Source organism: Alosa pseudoharengus, unplaced genomic scaffold (assembly GCF_046254945.1).
Source record: "Alosa pseudoharengus isolate Yale_2024_CS ecotype anadromous, Long Island Sound unplaced genomic scaffold, YU_APseudo_1.1 YU_APseudo_1.1_scf_10, whole genome shotgun sequence".
NCBI lineage: Eukaryota > Metazoa > Chordata > Actinopteri > Clupeiformes > Clupeidae > Alosa > Alosa pseudoharengus.
This window is the reverse complement of record NW_027468565.1, coordinates 17670716-17693740: the sequence shown is the minus strand read 5'-3', so window position 1 is coordinate 17693740 and position 23025 is coordinate 17670716. Positions and strand designations below refer to the sequence as shown.

Here is a 23025-nt window from a genome sequence, read left to right as displayed (position 1 = left end):
CCAGTATTCTCTATTTAAGTTACACACAAAGAGAAGGAGTGACCTACTAGTATGAATATGCAATGTAAAGGTGTTGTGTGTGGGGATGTGGCCTTTTGGTGCCATCAAGTCTGCTCAGCTTCTATTGTCTTTTATTTATTTTTATTTATTTATTATTATTATTTTTAATGGTGTTTACAACATAGAAGACAGACAAGTAAACAACGGTAATGAAGAAAACAAACAAACAAACAACAACAACCAAAATCATACACAAACAAACAAAAAAGCATACATATTTTAGCTTTATAACCCAGTCATTTTCATATTTAAGCTGTAAATTAACTCCATGACAGCCAGAACAGGAGTATGTGGCAACAGATAGATATCAGAATAATAATAAAAATAAATAAATAAATAAACATTATTGATCTTTATCCCATTTTTTTGTGATAGTTAATTTTCTCCAATCATCTGATTGTGGTTTTCTTTTATTTTTTATCATGTTCTTAGTCATTAAATAATAATGTTTTAGAAACATGATGAATAGTTCCAATGTAATGCATTTTTCTTTTTTGAAAATATAAATTTTTCCAAGGAGCACAATAATGTTTAACAGCATATTTTGTTCTTCATGCAAACCCCAAATTATATTGATTGTTGCTATTGGTAAGTCAAGTCCTTGCTCAGACAGCCAAGCTGCCACCTTGCGCCCAAAAAAGCATGACATCTGGACAGTACCAAAACAAATGCATGGTGTCTTCCTCTTCTTCACCACAATATCTACACATATTACCCAACTGTAAAGATCCGAAGCTTCCCTAACCAGAAGCCATGGACGGATAGAGAAGTGAGAACGGCATTAAAGACACGCACCATGACTTATAATGCTGGGCTTATTTCAGGGGATATGACGGATTACAAAGCAGCATCTTATAGTTTACGTAGAGCTATTAAAGATGCTAAGCGGCGCTATAGAGACAGAGTTGAAGCTGATTTCTTGGAGGGTGATCCAGCACGAGTGTGGAAAGGACTCCGAACCATCACCATCACATTCTGTGTCTCTGAGGTCGATGTGAGCAATGCCTTTAGGAGGGTTAATTGTAGAAAAGCTGGACCAGATGGAATTTCTAACAGGGTTTTGAAATCCTGCGCTGCTCAGTTAGCTCCTGTGTTCACTTATATCTTTAACACATCATTGGCTCAAGAGACCGTTCCTACTTGCCTCAAGCAGACTGTTATTGTTCCAGTACCGAAAAACAAAAGTCCATCATGTCTGAATGACTACCGCCCAGTAGCCCTGACGTCTACAGTGATGAAGTGTTTTGAGAAGCTTGTGAAAAACATTATCTGCTCATCCCTCCCTGCCTCCTTCGACCCCCTCCAATTTGCTTACAGAGCCAACAGGTCTACAGAGGATGCCATCTCAAACCTCATGCACACCACCTTAACTCACCTGGAGGAGGGGAATGGGAATTATGTGAGGATGCTGTTCATTGACTTTAGTTCAGCATTCAACACGATAGTACCTCTCACCTTGGTCACAAAGATGAAGGCCTTAGGACTGAACACCACCCTGTGTCACTGGATATTTGACTTCCTCACCAACCGTTTACAAGTGGTTAGAGTGGGGGGTCTGACATCTGACTCATTAACCATCAGCACTGGTGCTCCCCAAGGCTGTGTTTTGAGTCCACTGCTGTACAACATCTACACACATGACTGCAAAGCCAACAGTAGTCATACCTACATCATCAAGTTTGCAGATGACACAGTGATCTTGGGCCTGATTAGTAACAGCAATGAACAGCTCTACTTGGATCAGGTTGATGAGGTGGCACAGTGGTGTCAATCTAACAGCTTGACACTGAATATCAATAAAACCAAGGAAATGGTAGTGGATTACAGAAGGCAGCAGCAGAACTACAGTTACACCCCACTAATGATCAGCGGGCAACCTGTAGAGAGAGTCACAAGTTTTAAATACCTTGGTGTCCAAATTACTGAAGACTTGACTGTTAACACTCAATATGTTCTGAAGAAATCCAGACAACGACTCTACTTCCTTCGTCAGCTAAGGAAATTCAAAGTTTCTACATCCATCATGAAGGCCTTCTACACTTAAGCGGTTGAGAGTGTTCTAACTGGTAGCATCATCACCTGGTATGGGAACTCCACAGTTAGAGATTGTAGTACTCTGCAGAGAGTAGTGCGCTCAGCTGAACGTACTATAAGAACTCAACTCCCTGCTCTACAAGATATCTATTCCAGAAGAGTACTCCTAAGAGCCCAAAAGATTCTGAAGGACTCTTCTCAACCTAACAATGGATTATTCATACCGCTGAAATCAAGAAGACGCCTATGTAGTCACAAAGCCAGAACTGAGAGACTTAGGAGAAGTTTTTATCCCCAGGCCATCCGAACTCTGAACTCACACTATACTGACTTTGCACACATTCACTCCTCAGCACTCTCAAACATTTCCCAACTCTGAACTCACACTATACTGACTTTGCACTCATTCACTACTCAGCACTCATGACCCCCCCCCCCCCCCCCACCCACACACACACACACCTACAAGACTTTTAGCACTTTTACATCCCTCTCCCTATGCTACAGACCTTTTATTTATTTTCTTATTTCATCACACGTCAAAACACACAAACACACACACACACACACACACACACATATCTGACTTTCTCCAACTTTTGCACATCTCCATAGAACTTTTTATTTATTATTTTTGATTTCTCCTCCATCTACCCATGTCCTTGATTGCCTAGCCTTTCTGCCCCCACCCCCCACCCCACCCCCATCCGCAACACACACACTTACATCATCACTGTCATCACTTCACATACATACAGCACACTGCTTGCTACAGTAAGCCTCCTCTACATACTTGCTGCACACTGCCCCCCCCCCTACATACACAGCACATTGTCTTCAGGATCTTCTCCAACACACATCCCCAACATACTTACAGCACACTGCCCACACACACACTACACACACACACACACACAGTCACTGCTCCACTCCCCTCCCGCCCACACACACATCTTCACTGTCATCACTCACATACATCATACATACAGTACTCTGCTAGTAAGTCCCTGCCCCCCCCCCATAAAAGTAATAGTAAGTCCCTGCCCCCCCCCCCATATACACAGCACATTATTTCATCAGGAAGCTTCTCCAACACACATCCCCAACATACTTACAGCACACTGCCCCACCCCCCCAATACACAGCACATTGTCTCATGAGGAAGCTTCTCCAACACACATATTGCACACTGCCCTCTCCCCACATACACAGCACACTATCCCATCTCCCCTGTCATCCCCCCAACACACACACCAAGACCCCTGGCAGTTGGGTTAGCCCCTTGAGCCGTGGATCTGCCCAAGGTTTCTTCCTTGGTAAGGGAGTTTTTCCTTGCCCCTGTTGCTCTTGGGTGCTCCTTGTTGGTGCCCCCCACCCAATCCTAATCCTCCCCCACCTTTTTTTATGCAGCCCTTGCCACTTAATCTACTAAACCCCTCTTCTACTGCACTTTTAACCCCCCCCCCCCATTAATGCACAAATAGGCTGACACCAGACATAATTTCACTGCATTTCTTACTTCCAGTAACTATATGCATGTGACAATAAACTTCCTTGTATCCTTGTATTGTCTTCATTTATTCTCCAAATCTTTAGCATTTTCTTTGTTGGTAGAATCTTGTAGAACATTTTAACTTGTAATACATACATATGTTGAACAGGATGTACAGATTCTTAAAGACATCCAACCAAGGAAGTGGAGTATCAAAAATACTTTCCCAATAGTCTTGAAAATAGTATGGAGAAATTGTAGCCTAGAAATCTAGACGCACCCTAGCGGCGGCAAATTAATTTGCTCAGCCTGTACGTCTAGTAAATTTCTATTGGCTTAACACCGTGGATGTTCTCCAATCACAGCGCTCTATTTCGTTAGAGAGTCTTAAGGCGGGTTTAACAGGATAACGACATCCTGCGACGGTGAACAACAAGGAAGGTGGCTATGGCGAACGAAGAGTGGTTGTTTGAATCGGCGTTGGCGTCAACTTTGGAGGAGTTGGACTTGTGCTTTTCTTTGAAAGTAGAGCAACACAATACACTTAAGTCATTCCTTTCGAAGAAGGATTTATTTGCCGTTTTGCCGACCGGATACGGATATGGTCGTAGCGCTGGCCTATTGCATGCCTAGGCAGTTTGAAAGACAATTCTCTGCCCGCCCCTTGGATTAAGCAGGTGAATGATTCGATTCCAGACTATACATTTCAATGATATAGGATGGCCCGCCAGGCTAGAGAAATTGCAGTATTTTTAAAAAATAAAAAGAAGCTGTACATGTCAAAATTTACTTTTTTATGCCCCAACCATTTATAATTTTTAATAGCTGGACGGCAGACACCTAGGTTTGCATTTGAATCAAGTAGTGTTATTTTCCAAGATGAAGAGATTGCTGATAACAACTGTAGATACCGTAGTTTTGGACAAAAGTCTCCATATATTGAAACAAAGGATTCATAACTTAGAAATTGTCATTTACTATTCAATATGTCATTTACAAAAAGTAGATTATTATCTAAAAATTAGGTTTTTTATCTATGCAGATCAGGGTTTCCGTTGTCCGGTAATTACCGGACATTGGCCGGAAAAAAAATGAAATGTCCGACCAAATTAAATCTCTCCGGTCAAATTGTCCAATTGAAATTGGCTAATAATCCCGTTCCCTAACGCAATCTGAATTTGAGAATAAGCCTTAATATGTAAGCCTATATTATACGTCCTCTGGCTATGTTTTTAAATGAACAGGCTCTACCGTTTGAAAAGTAAGCTATTAAACAACACGCATAGCCTATGCTGCATTTCAAATAGGAAGCGCACGCTTAAAACGACCATGTTAAACAACGAACAAATGAGTAAGGCGGTTCAAACATGGCCAGGCCCAGGCAGACTAGCCTTAAACGTTTTTTCAGAGGCCAGACGCGATGGATGATGATAAATTGGTAATGTCTGAAGCCTCAGCTGTCCGGTCAACTCCACCACCACCAGATAAAAAGCAGAAGTGTCGGGCGTATCTGTCGGAATCAGTGACATTGGAATTGGAAGTGGAGTTGCGGGGGGTGCGGCCGCTCCAAGACACTGTCATTCTCCGTGTATACTGGACATGCAAAGTGTTCTTTACCCAAAGCATAGGCCTACAGTAGGGTTAGGGCCTCCTCGACGAGGCGATTACTGGTCCGCGGATCATTTCTGGCACAATTAAACGGTATCATTGAATCGCGGCCGAAAGAAAAAGAAACTAAACATTTCCCAGGCCAGAATAGGAAACATTTCTTAATGTATTGTTATCAAATAAAGAGGCATAACATTAGGGGGTAGTGGTGTGAGCGCTCATTCTTGTGTGTGCGCATCTGTGTAAGTTAAACAGTCACCACTGGAGATAACGGGGGTAGCAGCAACAAACAACGTCGCCTTTTTAAAACAACGAACGAAGCGGACTCTTGCTGTCCAGGGAAAGATACTGGCTAGATCTTGTTAGGCATGTTTAAGTTAGGCTAATGGACACGTTGCAATCTATACAGCCTGATTATGTCATTCTTTAAGCTACATAGCCTGTCTCCAGTTTTCCTCAATTTGACTAATTAAGAAGCGATAATAGGATATTTGACCGGCATATCATCAAAATGTCCGGAAAACGAAACCTCTGCCAGTCACTTTGACCGGCACCATTTTTTTCTAGCGGAAACTCTGATGCAGATATTAGAATTAAGTCACAATATCTGTTGTTTAATCTCTAATGTGTTATTTGGCGTAAAGAACTGAAAGGAAAACCACATAGACAAAGAGTTTCTGAAAAAAAGGGAAAGATTAGGGAAAATTTGGTTCAGGGTTACTTTTGATTCCTGTGCCCAAGTGTCAGCAAGTTGTGTGAAGGTAACTGTGAGGTTTAGAGGTTAAGAACATGATGCGCAAGAGTGTAATCTTGGTCAGAGAGAAAGAAAGGGTAATTCTATTTACTGATTTACTGTAGTCTACTACACTGTAATTAAAGCAACACCTCTGTCGCACGCACGCTATTTGTTTATCCAGCACCGGCTTTGCAAATAACGATGTCTACAGACAAGGTAGAATATGTTGCACGATTTATGAAAGTACGATGTATTGCGACATCAGATGCAAGTCAAATTTGTAGTTTGTTATGTCTCATTCCATTGAACTACAGATCCGCTAGCTCTGGAAGCGAATGTAATTTGCTGCCGTTAGGGTGCGTCTAGATTTCTAGGCTACAGATCCGCTACCCGATCTGGGAAACTCACATAGTGCGGTTATAGCCGATAGAGGGCCGCAAAGTGAATGCAGAAGTGCCGTTCACCCTGTTACAAGTTGATGAACCACTGAAACGATTTTGGAAACATTATTTTAAGGTACAAAAAACTCTTTGTTGTTGCTTTAATGCTAAAATATATTATTCAGGTGCACACAGATTCAAACTGTTGCTGAGCTCTTGATAGACTTGCATTTGGCTTTGAGGGAACCCTTCCCTTAGTTGTATTAAACCAGTTGTATGAGTACAAATGTGTGCAGGCTGCAAATCAAAACTAAAAGTAGTTTTCGTTGTAACCAGCAGATTAATACCAGCAGCAAAGAGCAGATAAAAGATCAGATTGTGTATCGAGACATATGTGTCATTAAAGTTCCTCTTTCCATTTCTCTAAATGTAAATATGCAATTGTATTTTTGTAGAGGAATGTGTGACCCTTTCTGAGGATTTGAACTTCCTGGCAGCAAAGTTCCTCCCCATCACAACTATCAGCCAGGCCTGTCTGGAGGAGGGTGATGGGTTACATGAGGCCATAGCAAAGACTGAAAACTGCAGGTAATTGTGCTTGTGTACAGTCATCATTTGACTTATTGCATTATCATTTGAATAATTGCATTATTTCTCATTGTTGTCATGAAAATCAACTTGGTCTACAATGCCTCCACCAAACTATAACATTTACTATACATTTGCAGGAAGACGCTGGGACACCTCCTGACCACCATGGAGGCCAATTGGGACAATTATGGCCTGGCCACTCATGGCCTTGGTCCACAAATCTTGAAGGGCACCTTTGCCCTGATCGACACCTGTCTGGAAAAAAAAAAAAAAAAATGTGGAGACCCAGAAATAAAGTGAGATATTGATTGTACACATTTATAATTCTTTATTTTCATATACTGCATTGATGTATTGCATATTCTCTGCATATTCTCTTATTCTTCTCCTACCAGAGACACACAAGCCAGCCTCCAACCTGACCACTGCTCAATAACTGTTCACCAAGACTATTGTTCAATAAAAACAGTCCTTTGAGTGGAGTCTGTTGTGTATCCTTGTTCTTCTTTTTAGTTGGAAGTTCTCATGCTTTGTTCTTTTCATTTGTTGCCTATATGCATGTTAAGCCACAATTTTCTTTTTTTTGGACACACTGGTGAAGTTGCTGAAAGCCAGCTTGTGTGCTCTTTGTACAGTGTTATACAGGTCATGGCTTAGCTTGAAACAATCTGAATTGCACCACTCTAGTAGGTCTGTCAACATGGCATGTACTGTATAGACGGTTTCTTTTCAGCTTCAGGCTTTTGTGACTGTACTGTGTTTTCTGAGAATGTGGGTAGCTCTTGAGGTTGGAGGATATTTACAACATGTATACAGACACATTTTTCTCTGTGACTATTTGCTGTACACGTGCACAAAGTTGGACTTTTCAGACTGACAATACTAATGCTTCCATCACTATGGAAGACGGTTACGTTGTCATAATTTTTGTGGTACAGTTGACTGTTGATTACTTTTTCTGCTTCTGTATTTCGCATGTTCTCAATGTCCATGCCTCTGTCTTCACTAAAATGATGTGTTTACACAGGTTACCTATTCTGAAACTTTCGCAATCACACATAAAGTTAACTAAATCGACTGTGTAGCAGTTGGGACCAGATTCAGATTTTACAGAACATTTTCCGTTTTCGTCAATGTTTAAGTTTGAGCCAAGACCCTTTTCAAACATGACTGCAGCTTCCTTAGCAGCAGCGGAGGTGTCCACTTTCAGCCTTCCAGCTTCTGTGAGGTCATCCATGTAACTGCAGTATAGGGGAAAATATATTATTTTCAAAGATACAAGAGGGTATGAAAGACTAGGACAACAGAACCATGACACTAAAGTAAAATAACTAACTTGTAATACTTCTGCATATCTCCACACAGCAAATGTAGAAGTTGGTCAACTCTCTTGTTGGCCTGGCCCCGTAGAAACTGATACTTCAGTGTAAGGAAGAATCTTAAAAATAAAAAAGGCAGTATGTAATTCACATGTGATGAGCAAGGTATTTTCAGATTTGACAGCAAAACATCCATCATGTCAGCTATACTTTAAAGGAAATATGAGTACTGTATATAAGGTAATTGTCACCATATTCATATGAACAAAACAATACATAAATGTATACAGTACTGTTTTTTTAAATATGAATGATAAATGGTTAGTATAATACCTCTCTGCCTTGTTGTTGGTCTCACTGCTACAGTGAAAGAATGTTCTGCCAAAATAACCCACAGCTCAGCATAAGGGAACCAATTGGTCTTTAGGTAGGTTGTTACATGTGTACTACCTAAATAGGTGTCAATCTTGCTGCACTTTTTAGCAGACACACTCAGAAAATCTTCTTCCTGAAAAACAGATTTTTGTCTCAGATCCTACATCATCAATATCACTATTAAAGGCTATTATGTCAATTGTTCCATACAGTATACAGAATACAAAATATATCATTTTGCTTTTGTTGACCACTTAATTGGTACTGGGCTTATGAATATTAAAAAAGAAGAATATTACCTTTAGGCATGCTTTCATGGACACTATGGCATGTATGACCACATTTCTCTGGTCAGTTGTCAAGTGCCCTCCATCAGTCTTCACAAGCCATCTATTAACAGCCTATAGCAGCATACAAAAAATTGGTTTTAGATGAGCTACCTCTCTGGCATGTTTCCTTTGGTCCTTGGCTAAAATATCATGTATGTTTTTGGCACAAAACCGTCTGCTAATAAAATTTAATTTAAACATAAACACAAACAAATGTGGCTTCTTGTGAAATCCCTGACTGCACCTTTAACATAATTAACACTGTTGCTTCAGAAAATACCTACCAGCTTCACTTTTTCTGTTTGTCTATTTGAATTTTAACTGCACAATATTCTAAATTTCCCTGTCAAAAAGTAATACAGTGTAATCATTCACTTTACCTGAAGCACATGGAACCAACAAAGGAGAACCTTTCCATCTGGAAAAACATGTTTGACGGCATTGAGCACCTTTAGGTCATGGTCATTCATTACGGACCTATAGCATTTGAAAAAAAAAGTGAGTTGTACCACACCCTGCTAGGAAAGAGTACAAACAGGCACTCAAGTCATACATTTCCAAAGGTACAATATTTTGCCTAAAAGGCCTACTTTAGCTACTAAAGTACACTACCATTACAAATTCTAGATAATAGGGATGCCGAATAGACGGTAACAGGCTTCTTTGTGCAAGCAGTTTCTTAAAATAAAATATTGAATGTTTCCAATATTAGTCCATGGGTCAGAGCAGAAGTGGGTATCACCAAAGGTGGCTAAATCTAGCAATGATTTTCGTAACCCTCTATGTCTGAGAGATATGTTTTGGCATGATAACCTTTTCTAAGTGGTAGCTTAGTTGTATTTTTACTGGCTTTTATACCCATACCCAGTACAATTCAGAATACATGCCTATATCACATCTAGAGAGTATGGGCTTTTAGAAAATATATGGGTTAGATAGCTGAATACACTTTACACAGCTATTTTAGACCCATAACTAATAGCTGTCCATTGAAAATCAATGCTTTTCAATGTAATGCAAAATACATTACAGAACTAAGGTAAAGTGGTATGGAGGAAGTTGGGAAATGTCTCAATGCACATTATATCACACCTAGAATATATAGACTTCTCAGAAAAATATATTTTAGGGTAAGTAATTTGTTTTCCTTAATGATACCAGAACTATAATGATCAGACATGCCATTATATTTCAATTCTAAAGAGAATGCATGTAGATCTTGTATAACTATTAGGCCTAAATTCTGTTTTTTCAATTTGTCTGGAACTAGATTTGTTTTCTGAACATTCTACAGTACAAATATAAACTGCCAACTTTAGAGTGTGTTGGTCAGTGTTGGGTGGGTGCCCGCCCAATTGGGCTTCTTTTGACTTCGTCGGGCGGGGGAAAATAAGCTTTAGGTGGGCAAATAAAATTTTGAGTTCAATGGTTCTTTATAACAAAATCATTGTTGGAGCGTTTTTTTGCTGAAGAGGGCGGGTTTTTGAGCGTGAATGGGCGGAAATCACTCAACCCAATCTGGCAACACTGGTGTTGGTGTTTGCTGGGCCACAGGGCCAGTATGTGGATGGAAGCAGTTTAGTTAGACTACAGAACAACAATGGCTATTGTAGTGTCAAAAACAGATTACAAGGTGAGTCCTGTTTATTTTTATTTGTGTTATGTTTCAGATGTGTGAGAATGAGTAAGGATATGACCAATGACTAGGCTACTTGTGAAAGACTAGATATAATAACCCAACCGGCCCAAGTAAGGTATACATCATTATCAAGCAGTGATGTCTGCTGTAAACTGTAGACTTCCCCAATTTGTGTGTGAACAAAAGAAAGGACAAAAATAATATACAGAGATGTAGCCTATGTGTGAGAGAGCAGTTTCAGTTGGTAGGCTAACTGAATTTACTGTATTTGAATTTGGAATTTTGAGTGGCGAATGAGTTGAGAATACTGATGATGCACAGTCAAGCCACAGCTCAAGTCACTGCACTCTCACTCTCTCTTCCTCACATACTTCACACACACAGACATGTTCTCTCCCTCGCATACACACACACTCTCTCACACTCTCTCTCTCTCACTTACACACACACACACTTCATATATTCCCTCTGTCTCTCTCTCTCACACACAGTCACACACACTGTTGGGGAGTAGAAAAAAGGCCTCATTTTAGCACATCATTCCTGATATATCAACTTGGTCTACAATGCCTCCACCAAACTATAACATTTACTATACATTTGCAGGAAGACGCTGGGACACCTCCTGACCACCATGGAGGCCAATTGGGACAATTATGGCCTGGCCACTTATGGCCTTGGTCCACAAATCTTGAAGGGCACCTTTGCCCTGATCGACACCTGTCTGGAAAAAAAAATTGAAATTTTGGAGACCCAGAAATAAAGTGAGATATTGATTGTACACATTTATAATTCTTTATTTTCATTCATATACTGCATTGATGTATTGCATATTCTCTGCATATTCTCTTATTCTTCTCCTACCAGAGACACACAAGCCAGCCTCCAACCTGACCACTGCTCAATAACTGTTCACCAAGACTATTGTTCAATAAAAACAGTCCTTTGAGTGGAGTCTGTTGTGTATCCTTGTTCTTCTTTTTAGTTGGAAGTTCTCATGCTTTGTTCTTTTCATTTGTTGCCTATATGCATGTAAAGCCACAATTTTCTTTTTTTTGGACACACTGGTGAAGTTGCTGAAAGCCAGCTTGTGTGCTCTTTGTACAGTGTTATACAGGTCATGGCTTAGCTTGAAACAATCTGAATTGCACCACTCTAGTAGGTCTGTCAACATGGCATGTACTGTATAGACGGTTTCTTTTCAGCTTCAGGCTTTTGTGACTGTACTGTGTTTTCTGAGAATGTGGGTAGCTCTTGAGGTTGGAGGATATTTACAACATGTATACAGACACATTTTTCTCTGTGACTATTTGCTGTACACGTGCACAAAGTTGGACTTTTCAGACTGACAATACTAATGCTTCCATCACTATGGAAGACGGTTACGTTGTCATAATTTTTGTGGTACAGTTGACTGTTGATTACTTTTTCTGCTTCTGTATTTCGCATGTTCTCAATGTCCATGCCTCTGTCTTCACTAAAATGATGTGTTTACACAGGTTACCTATTCTGAAACTTTCGCAATCACACATAAAGTTAACTAAATCGACTGTGTAGCAGTTGGGACCAGATTCAGATTTTACAGAACATTTTCCGTTTTCGTCAATGTTTAAGTTTGAGCCAAGACCCTTTTCAAACATGACTGCAGCTTCCTTAGCAGCAGCGGAGGTGTCCACTTTCAGCCTTCCAGCTTCTGTGAGGTCATCCATGTAACTGCAGTATAGGGGAAAATATATTATTTTCAAAGATACAAGAGGGTATGAAAGACTAGGACAACAGAACCATGACACTAAAGTAAAATAACTAACTTGTAATACTTCTGCATATCTCCACACAGCAAATGTAGAAGTTGGTCAACTCTCTTGTTGGCCTGGCCCCGTAGAAACTGATACTTCAGTGTAAGGAAGAATCTTAAAAATAAAAAAGGCAGTATGTAATTCACATGTGATGAGCAAGGTATTTTCAGATTTGACAGCAAAACATCCATCATGTCAGCTATACTTTAAAGGAAATATGAGTACTGTATATAAGGTAATTGTCACCATATTCATATGAACAAAACAATACATAAATGTATACAGTACTGTTTTTTTAAATATGAATGATAAATGGTTAGTATAATACCTCTCTGCCTTGTTGTTGGTCTCACTGCTACAGTGAAAGAATGTTCTGCCAAAATAACCCACAGCTCAGCATAAGGGAACCAATTGGTCTTTAGGTAGGTTGTTACATGTGTACTACCTAAATAGGTGTCAATCTTGCTGCACTTTTTAGCAGACACACTCAGAAAATCTTCTTCCTGAAAAACAGATTTTTGTCTCAGATCCTACATCATCAATATCACTATTAAAGGCTATTATGTCAATTGTTCCATACAGTATACAGAATACAAAATATATCATTTTGCTTTTGTTGACCACTTAATTGGTACTGGGCTTATGAATATTAAAAAAGAAGAATATTACCTTTAGGCATGCTTTCATGGACACTATGGCATGTATGACCACATTTCTCTGGTCAGTTGTCAAGTGCCCTCCATCAGTCTTCACAAGCCATCTATTAACAGCCTATAGCAGCATACAAAAAATTGGTTTTAGATGAGCTACCTCTCTGGCATGTTTCCTTTGGTCCTTGGCTAAAATATCATGTATGTTTTTGGCACAAAACCGTCTGCTAATAAAATTTAATTTAAACATAAACACAAACAAATGTGGCTTCTTGTGAAATCCCTGACTGCACCTTTAACATAATTAACACTGTTGCTTCAGAAAATACCTACCAGCTTCACTTTTTCTGTTTGTCTATTTGAATTTTAACTGCACAATATTCTAAATTTCCCTGTCAAAAAGTAATACAGTGTAATCATTCACTTTACCTGAAGCACATGGAACCAACAAAGGAGAACCTTTCCATCTGGAAAAACATGTTTGACGGCATTGAGCACCTTTAGGTCATGGTCATTCATTACGGACCTATAGCATTTGAAAAAAAAAGTGAGTTGTACCACACCCTGCTAGGAAAGAGTACAAACAGGCACTCAAGTCATACATTTCCAAAGGTACAATATTTTGCCTAAAAGGCCTACTTTAGCTACTAAAGTACACTACCATTACAAATTCTAGATAATAGGGATGCCGAATAGACGGTAACAGGCTTCTTTGTGCAAGCAGTTTCTTAAAATAAAATATTGAATGTTTCCAATATTAGTCCATGGGTCAGAGCAGAAGTGGGTATCACCAAAGGTGGCTAAATCTAGCAATGATTTTCGTAACCCTCTATGTCTGAGAGATATGTTTTGGCATGATAACCTTTTCTAAGTGGTAGCTTAGTTGTATTTTTACTGGCTTTTATACCCATACCCAGTACAATTCAGAATACATGCCTATATCACATCTAGAGAGTATGGGCTTTTAGAAAATATATGGGTTAGATAGCTGAATACACTTTACACAGCTATTTTAGACCCATAACTAATAGCTGTCCATTGAAAATCAATGCTTTTCAATGTAATGCAAAATACATTACAGAACTAAGGTAAAGTGGTATGGAGGAAGTTGGGAAATGTCTCAATGCACATTATATCACACCTAGAATATATAGACTTCTCAGAAAAATATATTTTAGGGTAAGTAATTTGTTTTCCTTAATGATACCAGAACTATAATGATCAGACATGCCATTATATTTCAATTCTAAAGAGAATGCATGTAGATCTTGTATAACTATTAGGCCTAAATTCTGTTTTTTCAATTTGTCTGGAACTAGATTTGTTTTCTGAACATTCTACAGTACAAATATAAACTGCCAACTTTAGAGTGTGTTGGTCAGTGTTGGGTGGGTGCCCGCCCAATTGGGCTTCTTTTGACTTCGTCGGGCGGGGGAAAATAAGCTTTAGGTGGGCAAATAAAATTTTGAGTTCAATGGTTCTTTATAACAAAATCATTGTTGGAGCGTTTTTTTGCTGAAGAGGGCGGGTTTTTGAGCGTGAATGGGCGGAAATCACTCAACCCAATCTGGCAACACTGGTGTTGGTGTTTGCTGGGCCACAGGGCCAGTATGTGGATGGAAGCAGTTTAGTTAGACTACAGAACAACAATGGCTATTGTAGTGTCAAAAACAGATTACAAGGTGAGTCCTGTTTATTTTTATTTGTGTTATGTTTCAGATGTGTGAGAATGAGTAAGGATATGACCAATGACTAGGCTACTTGTGAAAGACTAGATATAATAACCCAACCGGCCCAAGTAAGGTATACATCATTATCAAGCAGTGATGTCTGCTGTAAACTGTAGACTTCCCCAATTTGTGTGTGAACAAAAGAAAGGACAAAAATAATATACAGAGATGTAGCCTATGTGTGAGAGAGCAGTTTCAGTTGGTAGGCTAACTGAATTTACTGTATTTGAATTTGGAATTTTGAGTGGCGAATGAGTTGAGAATACTGATGATGCACAGTCAAGCCACAGCTCAAGTCACTGCACTCTCACTCTCTCTTCCTCACATACTTCACACACACAGACATGTTCTCTCCCTCGCATACACACACACTCTCTCACACTCTCTCTCTCTCACTTACACACACACACACTTCATATATTCCCTCTGTCTCTCTCTCTCACACACAGTCACACACACTGTTGGGGAGTAGAAAAAAGGCCTCATTTTAGCACATCATTCCTGATATATCAACTTGGTCTACAATGCCTCCACCAAACTATAACATTTACTATACATTTGCAGGAAGACGCTGGGACACCTCCTGACCACCATGGAGGCCAATTGGGACAATTATGGCCTGGCCACTTATGGCCTTGGTCCACAAATCTTGAAGGGCACCTTTGCCCTGATCGACACCTGTCTGGAAAAAAAAATTGAAATTTTGGAGACCCAGAAATAAAGTGAGATATTGATTGTACACATTTATAATTCTTTATTTTCATTCATATACTGCATTGATGTATTGCATATTCTCTGCATATTCTCTTATTCTTCTCCTACCAGAGACACACAAGCCAGCCTCCAACCTGACCACTGCTCAATAACTGTTCACCAAGACTATTGTTCAATAAAAACAGTCCTTTGAGTGGAGTCTGTTGTGTATCCTTGTTCTTCTTTTTAGTTGGAAGTTCTCATGCTTTGTTCTTTTCATTTGTTGCCTATATGCATGTAAAGCCACAATTTTCTTTTTTTTGGACACACTGGTGAAGTTGCTGAAAGCCAGCTTGTGTGCTCTTTGTACAGTGTTATACAGGTCATGGCTTAGCTTGAAACAATCTGAATTGCACCACTCTAGTAGGTCTGTCAACATGGCATGTACTGTATAGACGGTTTCTTTTCAGCTTCAGGCTTTTGTGACTGTACTGTGTTTTCTGAGAATGTGGGTAGCTCTTGAGGTTGGAGGATATTTACAACATGTATACAGACACATTTTTCTCTGTGACTATTTGCTGTACACGTGCACAAAGTTGGACTTTTCAGACTGACAATACTAATGCTTCCATCACTATGGAAGACGGTTACGTTGTCATAATTTTTGTGGTACAGTTGACTGTTGATTACTTTTTCTGCTTCTGTATTTCGCATGTTCTCAATGTCCATGCCTCTGTCTTCACTAAAATGATGTGTTTACACAGGTTACCTATTCTGAAACTTTCGCAATCACACATAAAGTTAACTAAATCGACTGTGTAGCAGTTGGGACCAGATTCAGATTTTACAGAACATTTTCCGTTTTCGTCAATGTTTAAGTTTGAGCCAAGACCCTTTTCAAACATGACTGCAGCTTCCTTAGCAGCAGCGGAGGTGTCCACTTTCAGCCTTCCAGCTTCTGTGAGGTCATCCATGTAACTGCAGTATAGGGGAAAATATATTATTTTCAAAGATACAAGAGGGTATGAAAGACTAGGACAACAGAACCATGACACTAAAGTAAAATAACTAACTTGTAATACTTCTGCATATCTCCACACAGCAAATGTAGAAGTTGGTCAACTCTCTTGTTGGCCTGGCCCCGTAGAAACTGATACTTCAGTGTAAGGAAGAATCTTAAAAATAAAAAAAGGCAGTATGTAATTCACATGTGATGAGCAAGGTATTTTCAGATTTGACAGCCAAAAATCCATCATGTCAGCTATACTTTAAAGGAAATATGAGTACTGTATATAAGGTAATTGTCACCATATTCATATGAACAAAACAATACATAAATGTATACAGTACTGTTTTTTTAAATATGAATGATAAATGGTTAGTATAATACCTCTCTGCCTTGTTGTTGGTCTCACTGCTACAGTGAAAGAATGTTTTGCCAAAATAACCCACAGCTCAGCATAAGGGAACCAATTGGTCTTTAGGTAGGTTGTTACATGTGTACTACCTAAATAGGTGTCAATCTTGCTGCATTTTTTAGCAGACACACTCAGAAATTCTTCTTCCTGAAAAACTGATTTTTGTCTCAGATCCTACATCATCAATATCACTATTAAAGGCTATTATGTCAATTGTTCCATACAGTATACAGAATACAAAATATATAATTTTGCTTTTGTTGACCACTTAAATAGTACTGGGCTTATGAATATTAAAAAAGAAGAATATTACCTTTAGGCATGCTTTCATGGACACTATGGCATGTATGACCACATTTCTCTGGTCAGTTGTCAAGTGCCCTCCATCAGTCTTCACAAGCCATCTATTAACAGCCTATAGCAGCATACAAAAATGGTTTTAGATGAGCTACCTCTCTGGCATGTTTCCTTTGGTCCTTGGCTAAAATATCATGTATGTTTTTGGCACAAAACCGTCTGCTAATAAAATAAAATTTAAACATAAACACAAACAAATGTGGCTTCTTGTGAAATCCCTGACTGCACCTTTAACATAATTAACACTGTTGCTTCAGAAAATACCTACCAGCTTCACTTTTTCTGTTTGTCTATTTGAATTTTAACTGCACAATATTCAAAATTTCCCTGTCAAAAAGTAATACAGTGTAATCTTTCACTTTACCTGAAGCACATGGAACCAACAAAGGAGAACCTTTCCATCTGGAAAAACATGTTTGACGGCATTGAGCACCTTTAGGTCATGGTCATTCATTACGGACCTATAGCATTTGAAAAAAAAAGTGAGTTGTACCACACCCTGCTAGGAAAGAGTACAAACAGGCACTCAAGTCATACATTTCCAAAGGTACAATATTTTGCCTAAAAGGCCTACTTTAGCTACTAAAGTACACTACCATTACAAATTCTAAATAATAGGGATGCCGAATAGACGGTAACAGGCTTCTTTGTGCAAGCAGTTTCTTAAAATAAAATATTGAATGTTTCCAATATTATATACAGTGGTTTACTTTTAGTAAAGAAGTGATTACAACGTACACATTCACTAACACTGACCTTGGATAAAAGCTAGGATTGCTTCGCTGAAGCTCCTGTAGGCAAAGGCTTAGTGTTTCACTTGATTCCTTGCTCATGATAAAATATGCAAATGGTACACCTCTTCCGGTTTTATTGATCAACAGCAGTGCGTAAAAGGCATAGCCATAGGCTGTAATGCCTTTATAGGAGGCGTCCATGAAAACCATGGGATGGGGGTTCTCTTCCAGTAGTTTTTTTTTGCGATGGTGTTTGAACAACTATGATAAGGGGTTGCTGGTGGATGAGTGGCTGATAAAAACAAATGTTTTGTTGAAGCTCAGTGTCGACCAAATAGTCAACACTAACAGAATCATTACGATGCGGTAAGGTCAGGGCTCAAATTATCTTTTTGTCTTTAAGGGGGTCTCTCTATCTCATAAAAAGTTGGCACACCCCGCGCATAGCCTACCAAGGCAATACCAGGGCTCGAATGTTGTGGAGGTTGAACTATTAGTTATGAGAATTTTCATTCTGATCTGAGAAAAGCACCAAAGCGACTGATAAAAACTGTAATCTCCGCTACTGAACAGGGACTTACTTAAAATTACATTGTAGAGGGTGTTTCCCAAGGCCAACTTTCCCTTTCTCCCTCGAAGGCTGTACTGGGCCCAGACTGCATTTGTGGCCAGTTTTCTCAGGACCCTTCTGACTACATCTCCAAGGGAGTTTCCCCCCATTAGACTGAGGAACTGTATCTATGATTGATTTATAGATAGATAGATAGATAGATAGATAGATAGATAGAGATACTTTATTTATCCTGAAGGAAAATGTTATGTTATGGGAGATTTAATTACAGTATGTTATGGGAGATTTAATTACATCAATTAACATATCAATTAAATAAATAATTAGCTAACTCACAGCTTAGATATTACAAAGATTTATAAACAGATGTTTTGTAATTAACAAGCCAACATCTTTTGCTTCACACACACAAATATTTGAAAACTGCATCAACATCAACTTACTACTCCTTTTTTGAAATCAGGGGCCTCAAGCTTTGCTTGCAGCTCCTCCAGTTCCTGCACTGTCTGGCAAGGTCTTTCAATTCTATTAAAGGGCTGGGCAGCTGGTCCAGGTGGAGGGTAATTTAGAGCTTGGACCAGGCGGTTAATAGAATTAGCTACATCAGCCTGCATTCTTTCCATTGCCATCATGATTTGTGTTTCTGACCTTTGGATAAGATCTTTAAGAGCTGTAAAAATTGAGAAGAAAAAGGGAAGTTTCATTTGAATTAGCCTAAATTACCCTAACCCTAAATTACACTAACCTTAACGTTAATGCAAATGGGAAAATGTAGGCCTATATGTGGACAATGTTTACCATCATTTACTCCTTTGTCCCCTTGGTCCTCTCCTTCCTCTCCATCAGTGTTGGACATATCTGTTAGTGACACATTGAGATATGTTGTTACTGTATGATCACACATTTTAGTTTTTATATGGTTTTACCACAGAAGATTTAACAGCGCCCATTCACTGGGAAATATGCAGAGATTAGACATAGCCTACCATCCAGTGCTCGAATTACGTGGGAGCCAGAGGGCGCCGAGCTCCCATAGAGTGAGGACTGGCTCCCATGAAAGCAACATAGTCAAAAACCTGAGGGGGTCTCTCATATCTGAAGGTGTCTGGCATTGTAATTTAATCTTAAACAACCGCTCATTATTCATCCCTGTGCGATCTCTTACCATTAAAGACGTTAAATTAAAATATAGGCTACTACGGGACGTAGACCTAGCTATACTACGCTCTTGAACGCAGCATGACACTTCACCACCACACCTCTAGACTATATGAGCAAACCGTATCGATTTGACAGCACTCGCAAATCTGAAGAAGTCACCCTGCTTTGATGTGAGTGTTTTGTCTATTTGCGTTCATTGGGCTAGCCTACGTGGTTTGATACGTGCTGAAAAGTCCTGTTTGCTGTTGAACTGGTAATTAGCCTATGCTATTTAGTAATGTCATTAAAGCGTTCAAATTGGCAATCACTTGATAATTAAAAGCTGGCAAAGAATTTGCCTCTAAATGGCTAAGATCTATAAATGGGTAAGTATGGTGGTGTCCAGTAGCGACCAACTAGGCCTATGGCAGCGATCCAACGTGTCCTTGCATTAAATCAAAAACGGCGTGTAGTCCATGTCGCTCCATAGCTCTTTTTTGTTGCTGTTGCACAAGTTATTCCGAAAGCTGGAAAACGGTGTCACCTTGTGCAAGCTCACCTCGTCCAGCAAAACTTCAAGTTCCTCTGACAAGAAGCTTGGTGCCCCTTTTTTACGTTGCTTCCCCACCCTATCTAAATGACTCTGTTCATTGTAGATAGGTTGCTTTTTATTGAAAACATTAACCAATGGCAATCATTTTTTTAATTTGAACCTTGAATTTCCCCTGGGGATCAATAAAGTAGGCCTATCTATCTATCTATCTATCTATCTATCTATCTAACATTAAACAGAAGTAACTGCAGCTGCTTGCCAATCAATTATAATTGTAAGGTACCTTACCATTAATATAAAAGTGTATTACATCATTTTAAGAAGTTGTTAAATCCATGTCAAGAAGTGGCCCAAGTGGCACAACGGGATAAGGAGGGAGGGTGGATGATTAGCGAGGGATAGGCCTACCCGGTTAGTCTACCCGTCACAACATATCGTGTGAACATATTACTGACAATTTGATAATTTAGTTAATAATTTATATTTTACTGATAACTTAAACTATGTTAAAATAAATGTTACTGGAATAATTTATGGAATGTTTCATTTGCATAGAACGTGTTGTGTTTCTTAACGCCGTCATGCACCTTCACGTGAAGTAGAAAATCGATTCCTGAGCAATCGATGCCAACTAATTCAGCACCTTCACTTGGGACAGCGCCTTTGTAACGTCGAACGTAAGAGGCAGCGTGTTAAGAAGCTTCCTAAGGGACACTTCGGGGAACACACTTAGGAACATAAACAACTTTGGTAAGATATATCTTTTGATTTTTCTTAGCGCGCTAAGAGTGAGCGTTATCGGGGAACCGGCCCCAGACCAACCTTACGAACGTGTGACTTACAGAAGATAATTTTAGCGTACGAACGCAGGCGCGCGGGAACCTATTTTTGACCAGGGGTGCTGAATAACCAAAATAATGGATGTCCGACGATTTCTCCCCTCCTGGACATGTTTCGGATTTTGACTGCTAAATACATCATTTTAGTGCGGTGTGCGGGTGATAGAGAGAAGTTTTAGGGATCAATTAAGTATATCTATCTATCTATCTATACGTCCTGGGCAGCCACAAATTCCAATGTTCCGCGACAGCACTCCGACTCCACTGCACCCACAGAAGCGCACGACATAATTAGCCTATTTCAGTATGGAAAATTACTTTTCTGATCGTCAAAACCACACCAGAGATGTTTGGCTTTAAATATAGGCTAATAATCAGGCTGCAATGATCTTGCAAATAATTCCTGAATAGACTAAAGTGTGTCATCTCCACAGCAAGAATGTGTCCTAATAATTTCTATCTGCGACTAGTGAAATGATTTCACTAGCTATAATGTATTAATTTTGCAAAACTGTACAACACAATTAACGTTTCTTTCAGCTTATCCATGCTTTTTTTAACTTGTAAATCGCATAGAATATGTAGGCCCATATCAATCGTAGGCCTACACACTTGATCGCTATCACCAGAGCCCGTTTACAGATTAGACATTCTCTGGCTATCACATAGCTGAAACCACGCTACGGTTCTTACAGTAACTGACTCACGTTCACGTTGATCTCTATAACTGTTAATTTTTAGTAGCCTATATTCCAACCAATCCATAACCCTTTTCTGCTATTTGACTCATCATTTGACATACACAAATATAAATAATGACAGACAGCGAATTAGTAGCCTAATTATTTACAATATAGGCTATATAACAAATTTTAAAAATCTATCTCCTGCCAGCAGGGAGTGCTGCAGCACCCTCAGCACCCCCCTTCCCGCGCCCTTGTACGAACGTGTCGGGAATCGTGCCATAACGTTAAGAGGTAAGAGGTAAAGGAATAGGTTAAGAACTACTTAGCGATAAGAACGTTTTGGGGAACCGGCCCCAGACGTGTGACAGAAGCATGGGCATAGCCTGTAACTTCGCTGATCCGCGGATAGCAATCTCATCGGAGAGGAGGCCCTAACTCTGCAGATAACAGAGAGAAAGGCACAGAACACATGTCCAGTGTAGCCATGGGTCTGGTGAATATAGCCTACGAATGCAGATGGCTACAAGCTCGCTTTGCCTGGTCTAGAAGCTTATGTTTCAGATTTAGAAGCTGGACACGTAGCGCTCCAGAATCTTATAGCAACCCCGCCCCCTGGTAAAACAAACGTGTTTGTCAGAGAGAAAAAAAAATCTGATCATAAAATGTATCATAAAAAGGAACGATGGTGTTGTAGAAAGCGGAGTAAAAGTAGCCTACAGATAATTGCTGTAAAATGTAACGAAGTAAAAGTCAAAAGTATGCCGTATAAATTCTACTTAAGTAAAGAAAGAAAAGCTTACTAAGTCCTTCTGCAGCCTGAATATGGAGTGCAAGATCAGCAGTGCGAGAAGCTGCCACAAAGAAGAGGATTGTCTCCACTCGATGCAAGTAGTTCATGATGGATCTGAGCATTGCATTTTTAGCTTTCTTTGCTTCCCAATCATTTAATGATTTCACAAATTCGGCATTAATCAAAGCTTCAAGGAATGTACTGTTAGCCTACATTGTGCACTCAACCTTGGTGGATTTGTCCTTCTCAGAGCAGGCCGATTCAACTTGCTCTGTTGCCTGCCAGCAAACATCTCTCAGCTGTGGGTTCTCCATAAAGAATTGCTCCAGAACCAATTCGTACAGAGCCATATATGAGTAGATATGGGCATGCAAAGAACGCTTGTAGTGTGTACACTTGAGGATTTGCCTCGTTGTTGCTGCGCCAAAGACATCCGATTCTATCCAGGCATCATCTATACCTGAATTTTCTATAGAAGTCCCAAGAGCTCTCAGAGCAGCCATTG

At 39.6% G+C, this 23025-nt stretch overlaps 5 long non-coding RNA genes across 11 annotated transcripts; 2 read left to right on the top strand and 3 right to left on the bottom strand.

Annotated features, from left to right (window-relative positions):
• Positions 1-7257: 7257 nt before the first annotated feature.
• Positions 7258-9397, bottom strand: LOC143140025 (uncharacterized). 3 transcript variants are annotated; one of them, XR_012990513.1, is made up of 4 exons: positions 9305-9397; positions 8895-8996; positions 8238-8339; positions 7258-8142 (listed from the first exon to the last, which is right to left on the bottom strand). It is a non-coding gene; the product is annotated as an uncharacterized LOC143140025 (long non-coding RNA). The 3 variants fall into 3 exon arrangements; XR_012990517.1 differs by having other exon boundaries at positions 7258-8122; XR_012990514.1 differs by having other exon boundaries at positions 8247-8339.
• A 1082-nt stretch (positions 9398-10479) lies between these two features.
• LOC143140020 (uncharacterized) lies at positions 10480-11500 on the top strand. Its single transcript, XR_012990507.1, has 3 exons — positions 10480-10557; positions 11170-11327; positions 11431-11500. It is a non-coding gene; the product is annotated as an uncharacterized LOC143140020 (long non-coding RNA).
• A 669-nt stretch (positions 11501-12169) lies between these two features.
• Positions 12170-13531, bottom strand: LOC143140007 (uncharacterized). 3 transcript variants are annotated; one of them, XR_012990506.1, is made up of 4 exons: positions 13439-13531; positions 13029-13130; positions 12372-12473; positions 12170-12256 (listed from the first exon to the last, which is right to left on the bottom strand). It is a non-coding gene; the product is annotated as an uncharacterized LOC143140007 (long non-coding RNA). The 3 variants fall into 3 exon arrangements; XR_012990504.1 differs by having other exon boundaries at positions 12186-12276; XR_012990505.1 differs by having other exon boundaries at positions 12212-12276; positions 12381-12473.
• A 1082-nt stretch (positions 13532-14613) lies between these two features.
• LOC143140001 (uncharacterized) lies at positions 14614-15634 on the top strand. The gene is made up of 3 exons (XR_012990503.1): positions 14614-14691; positions 15304-15461; positions 15565-15634. It is a non-coding gene; the product is annotated as an uncharacterized LOC143140001 (long non-coding RNA).
• Positions 15635-16303: 669 nt separating this feature from the next.
• On the bottom strand, positions 16304-18029 carry LOC143139985 (uncharacterized). 3 transcript variants are annotated; one of them, XR_012990502.1, is made up of 5 exons: positions 17964-18029; positions 17572-17668; positions 17164-17265; positions 16506-16607; positions 16304-16390 (listed from the first exon to the last, which is right to left on the bottom strand). It is a non-coding gene; the product is annotated as an uncharacterized LOC143139985 (long non-coding RNA). The 3 variants fall into 3 exon arrangements; XR_012990500.1 differs by having other exon boundaries at positions 16320-16410; XR_012990501.1 differs by having other exon boundaries at positions 16346-16410; positions 16515-16607.
• Between the last annotated feature and the right edge of the window lie 4996 nt (positions 18030-23025).